The sequence below is a fragment of the Melanerpes formicivorus genome, unplaced genomic scaffold, assembly GCF_026170545.1.
Source record: "Melanerpes formicivorus ecotype bairdi unplaced genomic scaffold, bMelFor1.0.p_v2 SCAF_9, whole genome shotgun sequence".
In the NCBI taxonomy this organism is placed as follows: domain Eukaryota; kingdom Metazoa; phylum Chordata; class Aves; order Piciformes; family Picidae; genus Melanerpes; species Melanerpes formicivorus.
In genome coordinates, this window is record NW_027142361.1 from 10,856,896 (window position 1) to 10,869,213 (window position 12,318).

The following is a 12,318-nucleotide window of genomic DNA, read 5'->3' on the forward strand; positions in this document are numbered from 1 at the left end:
TACACAGAGAGAGTGATTGCCCATTGGAATGGACTGCCCGGGGAGGCGGTGGAATCGCCATCACTGGAGGTGTTCAGGTGGAGACTTGACAGGGTGCTTGGTTACATGGGTTAGTTGATTAGGTGGTATTGGATGATAGGTTGGACGAGATGATCTTGAAGGTCTCTTCCAACCTCGTCTGGTCTATTCTATTCTATTCTATTCTATTCTATTCTATTCTATTCTATTCTATGTGGTGTGGAGCCTTTGCCTTTGAACATCCAATTCAAAACTGGTAATCTATGAGCAAAGAGAAGTTGTGATTCAGTTCCAATTACTTCTGAATATGCTTTTACTCCTTCATAGGCAGCTAGAATTTCTTTCTCTGTTAGAGTATAATTAGCCTCTGAACCTCTGTAACCTCGACTCCAGAAACCAAGAGGTCGTCCACATGTCTCACCTGGAGCTTTTTGCTACAAGCACCAGGTTGGACCATTGTCACTTGCAGCCGTGTACAAAATGTTCTTAATGTCTGGACCATCTCAGACAGGTCCCAGACCCATTGCTTTAGGAATAGTGTGGCCAGTAGGAGCAGGGAAGTCACTGTGCCCCTGTACTCTGCTCTGGTTAGGCTGCACCTTGAGTACTGTGTCCAGTTCTGGGCTCCTCAGTTTAAGAAGGACATTGAAACACTTGAGCGTGTCCAGAGAAGGGCAACGAGGCTGGTGAGAGGCCTTGAACACAAGCCCTATGAGGAGAGGCTGAGGGAGCTGGGATTGTTTAGCCTGGAGAAGAGGAGGCTCAGGGGTGACCTCATTGCCCTCTACAACTACCTGAAAGGTGGTTGTAGCCAGGAGGGGGTTGGCCTCTTCTCCCAGGCAACCAGCACCAGAACAAGGGGACACAGTCTCAAGCAGCGCCAGGGGAGGTTCAGACTCGAGGTGAGGAGGAAGTTCTTCACCGAGCGAATCATTCGGCATTGGAACCGGTTGCCCAGGGAGGTGGTTGAGTCATCGACCCTGGAGGCGTTCAAGGGGAGATTGGACATGGCACTTGGTGCCATGGTCTACTCATGGGGTCTGTGTTGATAGGTTGGACTCGATGATCCTCGAGGTCCTTTCCAACCTAAGTGATACTGTGATACTGTATGTGATACTGTGATACTGTGATACCTCTTGCTTTATCTGGTCAAACGCTGCTTGTTGTTCAGGTCCCCAGTGGAAATGGTTTCTCTATCTAGTCACATCATACAGAGGTTTCACAATCTGACTGTATCCAGGAATGTGTAGTCTCCAAAATCCCACTATCCCCAAGAAACGTAGGGTCTCTTGCTTGTTTGTGGGACTTGCCATGGTAGAAACTCTATTTACCACATCCACTGGAATGTGTCGGCATCCATCCTGCCACCGCACTCCCAGAAATTGAATTTCTGTGGTAGGTCCTTTCACCTTGTCTCGCTTGATGGCAAAACCTGCATTCAGAAGAATGTCAATGATTTTGTTACCTTTCTCAAAGACTTCCTCAGCAGTTTTACCCCAGACGATGATATCATCGATGAACTGGATGTGTTCTGGAGCACCGCCTTTCTCCAGAGCATCGTGGATTACTGCAAGACAGATGCTTGAGCTGTGGATCCAGCCCATTGGCAGTCTGTTGAAAGTGCACTGGATTCCTCTCCAGGTGAAAGCAAACTGAGGCCTGCATTCCTCAGCTATGGGAATAGAGAGAAATGCATTAGCAATGTCTATGGTAGCATACCATGTGGCCTCTTTGGATTCCAGCTCATACTGGAGTTCCATCATGTCTGGTACTCCTGCACTCATGGGTGGTGTTACTTCATTCAGGGCTCGGTAGTCTACCGTCAGACGCCAGTCTCCATTCTGCTTCTGCACAGGCCACACTGGACTGTTGAAAGGTGAATGAGTTTTGCTGACTACTTTCCGACTCTCCAACCGATGAATCAGATTCTGAATGGGCAACAAAGAGTCACGGTTGGTTCTGTACTGTATGTGATGCACAGTCTGAGAAGCAAACGGCAATTTAATGTCCTGTATCTTATGTTGTCCCACAACTGCAGGTTCATCAGAAAGCTCACGTCCGACAGACAGCTTCAATTTTTGTCCATCAATTTCTATTGAAGCTGTTCCAAAAGCCCATTTGCAACCTCTAGGGTCTTTGAAATGCCCTTCTCTCAGAAAATCAATTCCCAAAATACAAGGTGCATCAGGTCCGGTCACAACCGTATGCTTCCTCCATTGTTTACCAGTTAAACTTATATTAACCTCTACCTTACTTAACTCTTGAGGTCCACCAGTGACTCCCAGAATAGTTATAGACTCTGATCCCTGATAATTTGATGGCATTATGGTGCACTGAGCTCCTGTGTCAACCAAGGCCCTGTACTTCCGAAATTGTGAAGTGCCAGGCCACTGGATGTACACATCCCAATAGATTCTATTATCTCTGTAATCCCTCTCCTCCCCCTGGCGGGAGGCAGGGCATCCCTAGTTATGGGGAACATTCCCACATGTGCATTGCACACAGTGTGCAGTGTTAGAGCTGGAGCCAATGTTGGAGCTACTGGAGTTGTTCTGGGTAACTGTGGAAGTAACAGCCACCCTTCTGGTATTACTTCCTCGGGTTCTCCCACTTTGCAGTTCCCTCAGTCTCCTGAAGAGATTAGAAGTTGGTTGGCCATCCCAGCGTTTCATGTTCTCACCAAACTGATCACGCAGAGTTATCCAAATAGTCCTACGTGACTGCCTTGGTGGTCTGTTTTGATATGATCTGTTTTGGAATGACCTCCTTGGAGGAAGTGTGTTCCTCACAGATGAAACTTGTATCCACCTGGAGGAAGAATTGTAATTATCTCGTTGTGCCAATTGGGATATGGAATTTTTAAATTGATCCTTTAACTCTCTCATGCAATTCTTTATTTCACCAGACAGAGTTTCAATGGCCAAAACCAAAGAAACACGTGTCATGCTATCCTCCAATTGTCTCATTTCATCACTGAATTGGCCAACCGTAGGAGGAGCTCCACCATAATTTCTTGACACAATCCTGCTTGCCAGAATGTTTGCATAATTAGAAGGAGCAAGCTTGATGAGCTTTTTAGCAAGACCAATACCCACAGGAATGTCATCCGGATTCAGATTTTCATGTTCATCATAGAGTATCTCTCTAACAGCAAATTCTGTCAAACGCTTAATTCCCTCATCTATGGTAGTCCAGGGTTTAGGATTCCATGGACGATCATCTCGGGAAGGGTATCTCAGGGCAACCGCAAATTGAAGGCGTACCCACAGATTAACCTTACCGAGAATCTTGCCTAGATGTCTATCTATTCCATTATCCCTTGAGAGAGTTCCTAACTGAGCTGCTGACTTGTCTCCAACTATTAGAGTTGGAGCACCTGTATCATAACATCTACTAAGCCAAGTTAGAATTGGCTCCTTATCTGCTGTGGTGTAATCTTTATGGACATTTCTCAGTTCTTCCTTTGGTGAAGGACAGCTTTACAGATCATCATATTCTCCATCTACCACATCTTCCTGAACTGGTTGTCCCCATAATCCTGCTGTCACTCTCCTAAGGATCTCTCTAAGTTGAGAAGCACCCTTAGCTGCTGTCCTAGCTGCATCTCTTTCTGATGTTGATCTCAATAATTCAGCTAGATCTTGAAAACAAATCTTTTCTTCCTCCTCATCAGTATCTTTTCTAGTAGAGGGTCCCTCACTAGGATCAGTCTCCTGCCCTTTTCCTCCATTAGCTCCTGATTCCTCTTTGGCCTTTCCACTTCTAGTCTTTAAAACAGCCACTTTAACAGAAGCTGGCAGGTTCTGAGACAAATCAGCTGCTGTAGGAGTGGCATCCGGTCCTGCTGAGAGAGTGGGCAGAAATGAACCTTCCTCGTTAATGGCCGAAGAAGAAGGAGGAGGAGAAGGAAGAGGCGCCATGTTGATACCTGCCGCCGCCCCTGGCAGCTTGCCGGAATCAGCGGCAAAACTGTTCAAAGCAGCTTTTCCAGTAGATTTTCTAGCTTTCTTTTTAACTGGCACAGATTCTCCACACTCTTCATCACTAGATGCCTCCTCCACTGACCCAGAACCACGCCACCTTCTCTTTGATCTAGGCTTAATAACAGAACATGCTCTGGACACCCTTCTCTCCCAACGCCAAGAATACAGCGAATACACATTAGTTATCACCAGCAGCAGGATTACATACATCAAATAAATCACCTTTGGATCCCAGCCATCACTTAAAGTTACTCTTTCCCCTACTGGGATCTTAAACTCTTTTATCTCAATCGGGAGAGCGCTCGAGGTCACATTCCTGTATCTCGCTGGCCAGAAAACATTGATGCAGCGTGCATACAGAAGCCTGACACGATATATAAACCACAAATAAATTGTCTGCATCAAATATTTACCCAGGTAACCCAGGATCAAACCCAAACAATATCTGTAGACCAGAGCCCCAAAAATTGAAAAAAACACATGCTCCAAAATCCACAGCACCTTCATGTTTTGCTAATCCGGCTATAAAGCAATAAATCAATAAAGAAATAAATAAATAAATCAAGCTAATTATCTGCCCCACGTTGGGTGCCAAGAAAATGTTGAGGGTTGAGGGGAAGGCCTCAGCCTTCTCCCCCCCCACAAAGTGAAGGGAAAAAAAACAACAGCTAACCACAGCCGGATGAGCAAAGGAATATGCTATATTCACAAGCAGATTAGGAAAATGCAGGGGAATATGTACACAATTTACAGTATTTACAATATATACACAGAAATACACAGGAAAGAAACACAGGAATGAGATTCCCCTCCTATGCCAGGAGGAGGGCTCCCCCCCTGTACCCCCTTCTCTCCCCTTTTTCCCCAGAGAGGGTCAGAAAGAGAGAAAAGGAGCAGTTGTTAATTGAAAGCAGTTATAATTAGAGCAAAATGTTAGCAAGTTTTGCAGGCCTCACGCTTATCAGTCCAAGGTCAGTCTGGCAGAAAGCCTAGAAGCCGCAAGCTGCGAAAGGAGGGGGGGGAAAGTGCAAGACTGCCCAAAATCTCTGCGGGACACAGAGCTTAAAGTTGCTTTCTACAAATCCACCAATGAAATTAGTTTAGACCTGTCCTTTGTTTATAAAACATTCAGTCACAGTGTCCCTTTCTTAAAGGCGCAGCCTCAAACGGTCACAGCCTTCAACAATTCTTCCTTGAAGCAGGTCCAGCCCTCCTGGACCCCTTTATTTTTAAGGGCTTTATCCCAAGGAACCCTCTGAATTAGTTCCTTGAGTAACCTGAAGTCTGCCCTCCAGAAGCCCAGAGTGGAGGTCTTCTTGCTACCCCTCTTAGCTTGACAGAATACTGAAAATTCAATTATCCCAGGGTCACTGGCCCCTAAGCACCCTCCGACCACCACATCACCCACCAGACCTTCCCTGTTGGTGAAGAGGAAGTCAAGCATAGCCTTAACCCTGGTAGGCTCACACAGCACCTGGGATAAGAAGCTGTCCTCCATGCACTCTAAGAACCTCCTAGACTGTCTCCTCTCTGCTGTGTTGAGATCCCAGCAGATGTCAGGCAGGTTGAAGTTGCCCATGAGAACAAGGCCCGGAGATCTTGAGACAGCCCTAAGCTGCCTATAGAATGCTTCATCAACATCTTCTTCCTGGTTGGGTGGTCTATAGCAGACTCCAACTGGGATGTCTGCCCTGCCGATCTTCCCTCTAATTCTTACCCACAAGCACTCAACCTGATCATCCCTAATCTCCATCTCAATGGCATCTAGTGCCTCCCTGATGTAAAGGGCCACCCCTCCACCCCTTCTTCCTTGCCTGTCTCTCCTGAAGAGCCTGTAGCCATCAATTGCAGCGCTCCAGTCATGTGAGTCGTCCCACCATGTCTCTGTGATGGCAACTACATCATAACTTTCCTGCTGCAACAAGGCTTCCAGTTGCTCTTGTTTGTTACCCATGCTTCGTGCAGTAGTGTACATACACTGCAGCCGGACTGCTGGTTTCACCTCTGACTCTAGCTTATTGCCCCCAGACTCTTGCCTGAGGGGACTAGTTTCAGCCTCTTCCCCTTCAAAACTAGTTTAAAGCCCTGTCTATGAGACCCGCCAATTCCCTTCCCAGGATCTTTTTACCTTTGGGGGACAGGCCGTTCTCATATACTGTGACCTTTCCCCTTCTCTGGGACAGATGTACTCCATCTGTTGCCAGCTGGCCTTGTGCAATAGAAAGTTTCCCAATATCAAAAAACCCAAAATTCTTTTGACTGCACCAGCCTCTAAGCCACTTGTTAACTCTAGCTGCTGACCTGTTTCTTATGGTATTCCCTCCTGCAACTAAGGGTATTGATGAAAAAATTATTTGTGCACCTGACCCCTCAACCAGGTCTCCCAGGGCCCTGAAGTAATCATTGATAGCCCTGGGAGTTCTGGTTGCAACATCATCATTCCCTAACTGCATAACTAGTAAAAGGTAGTAGTCAGAGGGCTGCACCAGGCTAGGCAGCCTTCTGGTAACATCATTAACTTGGGCTCCTGGCAGACAACAGAGTTCCCTATGAGATGGGTCTGGCCGACATATGGGGCCCTCCATTCCCCTCAGAAGGGAATCACCAATAACAATTACCCTTCTCTTTTTTGAGGGAGCAGGTCCTGATGCCAGGGGAAGGCTGTTTAACCTTAGGCTGCTTTGCCTTAGGCTGTTTAACCTTAGGCTGCTTAGCCTTAGGGAGTACCCCAGATGGTGTGTCCTCCGGCATCAGGATCACCTCACCCTCGTTCTCCAGTGCCCCATACCTGTTTTCCAAGAGCAGCGGGGAAGGTGTGGGAAGGCAAGGAGGGTTTACTTTGTGTCTTTTGAGAGGAACCTGCGTCCATTTCCCTCTGCTTTTTGCATAACCAGCCTCTGCTGGGGGAGCCTGCAGAGTCTGCTTACTCTGATTCAATTCTTTCCTCCTCTGATTCATCTCTTTCCTCCTTTGGTTCATCTTGTTGTCGGACAAGAGGGGACATGGGTCCCAGGAACACCTGTGCAATTCAGGCCTTGAAGAATTCTCTGTTGATAATATACTGGCAGAGAGGAGATGTGAGAAAGTGCTGATTGCTTGGTATGCTGAAGTCCAGCTGCCCCTGAGATGGGAGGCAAGCAAGATAAGGAGGAGGCGAGATCTGGGAAAGAGAGCAATTAGGCCGGATGGAAGAATTCCACAGAGTTGTGAAAACAATGATGTAACCTTTTAGAGAGCAACCAATAGTATGTTGCCAAGTGGGCATAATTATAGCAAACTGTATATAAGATGTGTCTGATGCTCAATAAAGTGGAATCCGCTGATCAAATTGGTCGTTAAAGCGGCCCCCTTCTTGCAGTAAGTGGCGCTCGAACACGGGACCCTAATGAAGACAAACGTTAGGGTTTAAGAAGTTCTTCGGGACGTTGGGAGATTCGCAGTAAGCCGGGAGGCAAGAAGACGGCCGGCCCGGGATAGCAGTACCGGAGGCTGCAAGAAAAGGGAAGACAGCCTTGAAGCCGAAGACGCTGTAGAGCCGGAAACTGCTTAAACGAGGTCTGTGCGCACAGGTATTAACGTTTAAATACGGTTATGGATAGGCAGGCAGCGTATGATTTATTTATATGCTTTTTAGAAAAGCGACAGTGTAAGTTAAATTTTACAAAGGAGTTGGTGCCGCTGTTAAGCTATGCAGAAGAGTTAGGATATTTTAAGGACCCAAATGAGGTGTTTGAAAAATTGCAGTGGAAAAAGTCTGGACAAGACTTGTGGCTGTATGGCTTAGATGATGAAAAACGAGCAATGGAGTGTGGAAAATGGTGGAAGACGGTTATGACAGCATTGGATCAGCATCGTGCTGAGCAAGTGGCAGCTTATCAAGCCAGGGTACGATTAGATCATACGGACCCAAATGGAGCAAGTGCTACACATGCTGGGTTGCCTTTGTCAGAAGAGGTTCAGGATTATTTAAGAAAGGAGAAGGCTGCGTGTGTAAAAGGACTAGGTGGCAGAGTCGAATTACAATCTGTAACACAGGACTCTGCTGAGGAGCCTTCCCCGTCTCTTTTAGCTGAGCAAATTGTACAGGACAAGAAAGTAGGTGAGGGAGAGAAGACAAACAGGGCGATAGATCCTGGAGGTGTTGTTAAAGATCATGCAAGAAAGCACACAGAGTATTGGCGAAAGGTTGCAGAGCACTTAAACGCCGAAGGAGATCAGGAAGGGTTTAGCCAGCTGGCTGCTTCACATCAAGTTCTTCCAGTAATGTATACACAGGTCCCTGGGGAGCAAAATGTTTTTCAGGCTGATGTAACCCAATTGCCATGGAAATTGTTATCTCAATTACGACAGACTGCGAGTCAGTTTGGGGTTCAATCTGAACCAGCTAGACAGATGATTGATTTTATTTATATGAACTATAATATGTTACCTAGAGATTCTTATAATGTTATGAAGCTGATCCTAACAGCATCTCAATTTATGACATTTTTGAATGAGTGGGAACACCTAGCTAGACAATCAGCTGGAGTACAAAGACAGCAAAACGATCCATTATTTGGTGTAACAGTAGATCAGTTGTGTGGAACGGGACAGTATGAGAGACCAGAGTTACAGGCACTTTTACAGCCGCCTGTTTTGCAAGCATCAGCCCAGATAGTGAGGAGGGCTTTTGACAAGCAGAAGGATGGAAATGCAAATCCTCAATATATGGGAATTAAGCAAGGTAGACAGGAACCTCTTGGTGAATTTGTGGATAAGTTGCTTGCCGCACTTAGAGCAGCAAGCGTAGGAGAAGGTATCCGAGAGGCAATTTTAAGGCAGTGTTTAATGCAGAATGGGAACCAGCAGACGCAGCAGCTTATTACATCAGCAGATCCTAGATGGACGGTAGCCGAATTGTTGCAGAGGGCTCAGGACTTGCCAAGCAATCCGATGGCCATGCTGACGGAGGTGATTGATAAGGGATTACAAACACAGGCTGAGGTGTTGTCAATGACAATGACAAAACAGCTTGAGCATTGTCAACAGGTTATGGCAGCCTTAGTACCTTTGCGCACAAACTCGGAAGGGCAAGGCCGACCCTATAAGCAGTCATCAGGCGAAATACAGTGTCATCGAAAAGCGTAAGGCGGAGATATCGTCTAAAGTAATGCCCGGACTTTTGGCCCATAGATCCGCTTTAGGGCATTTCCCTAGCGGAGATAGTTATTTTGATGAAGCTTGTTGGAGAGAATACAGGAACAAGTTGTGGGACTTGGTTATAGATGGTGATAAAACTGCTATAAAGCTGCAAAGTCGTGGCGAGAATGCATGAACTGTGTTAAAACCTACGAACTGAAACAGCGAATGGCTGCTGCAGTTAGAGCAACTTTGTCAGGACGAGATGCAGCGCCAGGTGTATCTGAGTTGCAGCTGAAAGATGTGTCTGAGAACTGTCGACCGATCGACCGGGGCCGCCCCCGATACATCTTGCGGCGACCACACCGCGTTTACCAGCCGTCACCACTGCCGTTTGCACACAGCGGGGAACCTTCCTCTGACATCGCCAGCGACGGCTCGGACTCGGAAGATAACACCGGCAGCGAGGAATTCAAACAGCGCCGACTTTGCTTTACGGCCCCTCTTAGAAAAAATGGCGCGCTTGGAGGCTCGCGGTTACAGCGTTCCTGCCACCGCTCTCCTCCCGCGAGCCCTGCCGGCCCCCGCGGATACCGACGGCTCCGACCAAGGCGGTACCGGCTGATGCACCACCGACACCGACAGCACCGACAGTAGCAGCGGAGCAGCTGCCACGGCAGCAGCCCCCACCCCTTTCCCCCGCAGCGGCTTTAGCCGCACTACTCTGTTTTGATTTAAAGCAACAGTACTCATTTTGTCATTTCTGATTGTAACGTCTTTTAGAGATTTGTTATTTAGAGTTTTGTTAAGTTTTTCTAATAAGCATAATGAATAAGTAAGCATTTGGTATTTATAAGTACTTAGTACATAGTAATTGCAGTCAGGTGTATGCGCTTAGTTAAGAGTTCAAATTGTAAGATTTTCTTTTGGTTCGAACCTTCTTAGTTGTCTGCCTAGGCATTTCAAAGGAGCTCCATGTAATATAGTCAAGGAATGTATAAACAGCTTTTAATTTTGGAAAGTGTTTTTTAGTTAATGTAACAATTTTATTTCTTTTTAGACACTGATTTGCTGGATTAATTTTAACATAGTTTTTTAAGGTTTTAAGGATTTTTAGTATTAGCATAAGTTAAGGTTTGTAGTAAATAGGTATTAATTTTAACAACTATTCCTTCACTAATGTGCAGAAGAACCAAGACTGAGAGGAAACAGCATTTCCCATGAAGTCGAACATCGATCACAATAACTGTTATGATAATCTGGGGTCAAAAGCATCAATCAAAAAAAAAAAAAAAAATTAAAAAAAAAAAAAAAATTTGTCCTGAATGCTGAATTTGAAAATAGGCAGTTTGGACTGGTAAATACAGAAAACCTATTTTGTGGTGAGAAAAAGGATTTAAATCCCCATGGAAAATTATTGAAAGGGATTGGCATAAGTGGGAAATAAAGACTAGAGAAATTTTAGTTGGGAAATATCAGGAATAATTAAAAGGATTAGTAAAAGGAAAAGTAAGAGACATAAGATTTTGAAGGCAGAGGAATTGAAATAACAAAAGCACAATGGGAAATGGTAAACAAACTAACCAAGGAAGTAGAGAAGAGACTCCAAATGGAATTTTGAAGTGGGTTAAGGAGTTAAAAAATCTGTAGGGCTCCTGAAGAATGTAACTGCTGCCGAGAAGAAAATACACCCGGCTGCTGGTTGCACCCCAGCAGGCCGAGGAGGCAGAGTTCACATATACTTGGTGGAGCCTAATTTTGATCCTAACCCTATTTGTACATAAGTAGTCCAATCGAAATCAAAAACCACGTTCCCATGTGTGGAATCTTGATCAGACCGGAGAGAAAAGACTTGAACTTGAAAAAGCAATGGTAAATTTTTCTGCTACAGTTGAAATCATGGTAAATGCAAGCACAGATGCAATAAAAGTGCAGCAAATTGAAATCAATAGTCTCTCGAAAATGTCTACTCAGAATAGATTAGCTTTGGATTTTTTATATGTTAAGGAAGGGGGGGTATGTGTAGTCATAAATGTAAGTTGTTGTAGTTATGTTAATCTAGATAAACGAGTGGAAACAGATTTACAGGCGATTGTAAACCACAATCAGATATTACATCAGATTTCTTTAGATGATACTTCTTGTGGATTTAAAGAAATATGGGATAAATTAACTTTCTGGTTACCAGATCTAAATTGGCTTTAACATTTGTTTGTAATATTGTTGGAACAATTGTAATATTGCTATGCATAATACTCTGCAATTGTTGTTACAAAATACTAAGACCTTTAGATGAAATTGCTCATGTCAATGAGTTACAAGTAGAGAATTATGATCAGAATGTGATCAGAACAGATGACCTTAATTATGATCCAATTAAGAAGGTTCTGAAATATCTGGAAATTTTAACACAAATCAATGGTGACAAAAAAAAAAAAAAAAAGGGGGAATTGTGACGAATATACTGGTGATTTGTGTTAAAATTGTAAGACTTAGAGTGCACTGGGATTAAGGGTCAGGATCTTGTGAGGCCTGTTTAGAGGATAAAGAGAAAGAAACCTCTCTTGCAGACTTGCAAGGACACTGTCTGGTTAATTGGAGACATCACGGCTGAGAAGGAGCTGTCTTAAAGATAAACATTCAGAACTGGGAATTTGTTTTCTTCAGATAAGAAGCCTGCACAATTGAGCATGTGTGAAAGTGGATGCTCTGACCCTTACCACACTGAATGTAGGGAGAAGGGATTTGACCACCTATTCTAAGACTATCATATGCCTCCCTTCTATTTAGCATAAGTTTGCTTATATAGATGATGAAACTATATAAGATGAAGAAAACTATTGTAAGGTTGCTTTTTGGGTGAAGTTGGTACCAATAAGAGATTAGTATTACTAGGATGACCAAAAACACATTATTATGGGTAATTTTATATTGGGCAAAGCAATGAAGCTCTTTTGCTCTTGCTGATTGCCTGCAAGTTTTCTGTCTGTGAAGCTAGAGCCTGGCCAGATCTACCTTTACAGATTAAAGAAATCTTGCTACCATTAAACAAATTATGATTTTTGACCATCCTAGAGAAAATAAAGATGCAACATAACAGGTAATAATGAATTGATTGAACTTTTTCAGACGTGTCTGATAGGGATACCCAGACTTAATGTAAATATGTTTGTTAATTATAGTAGTAAGTTTTAAGGTT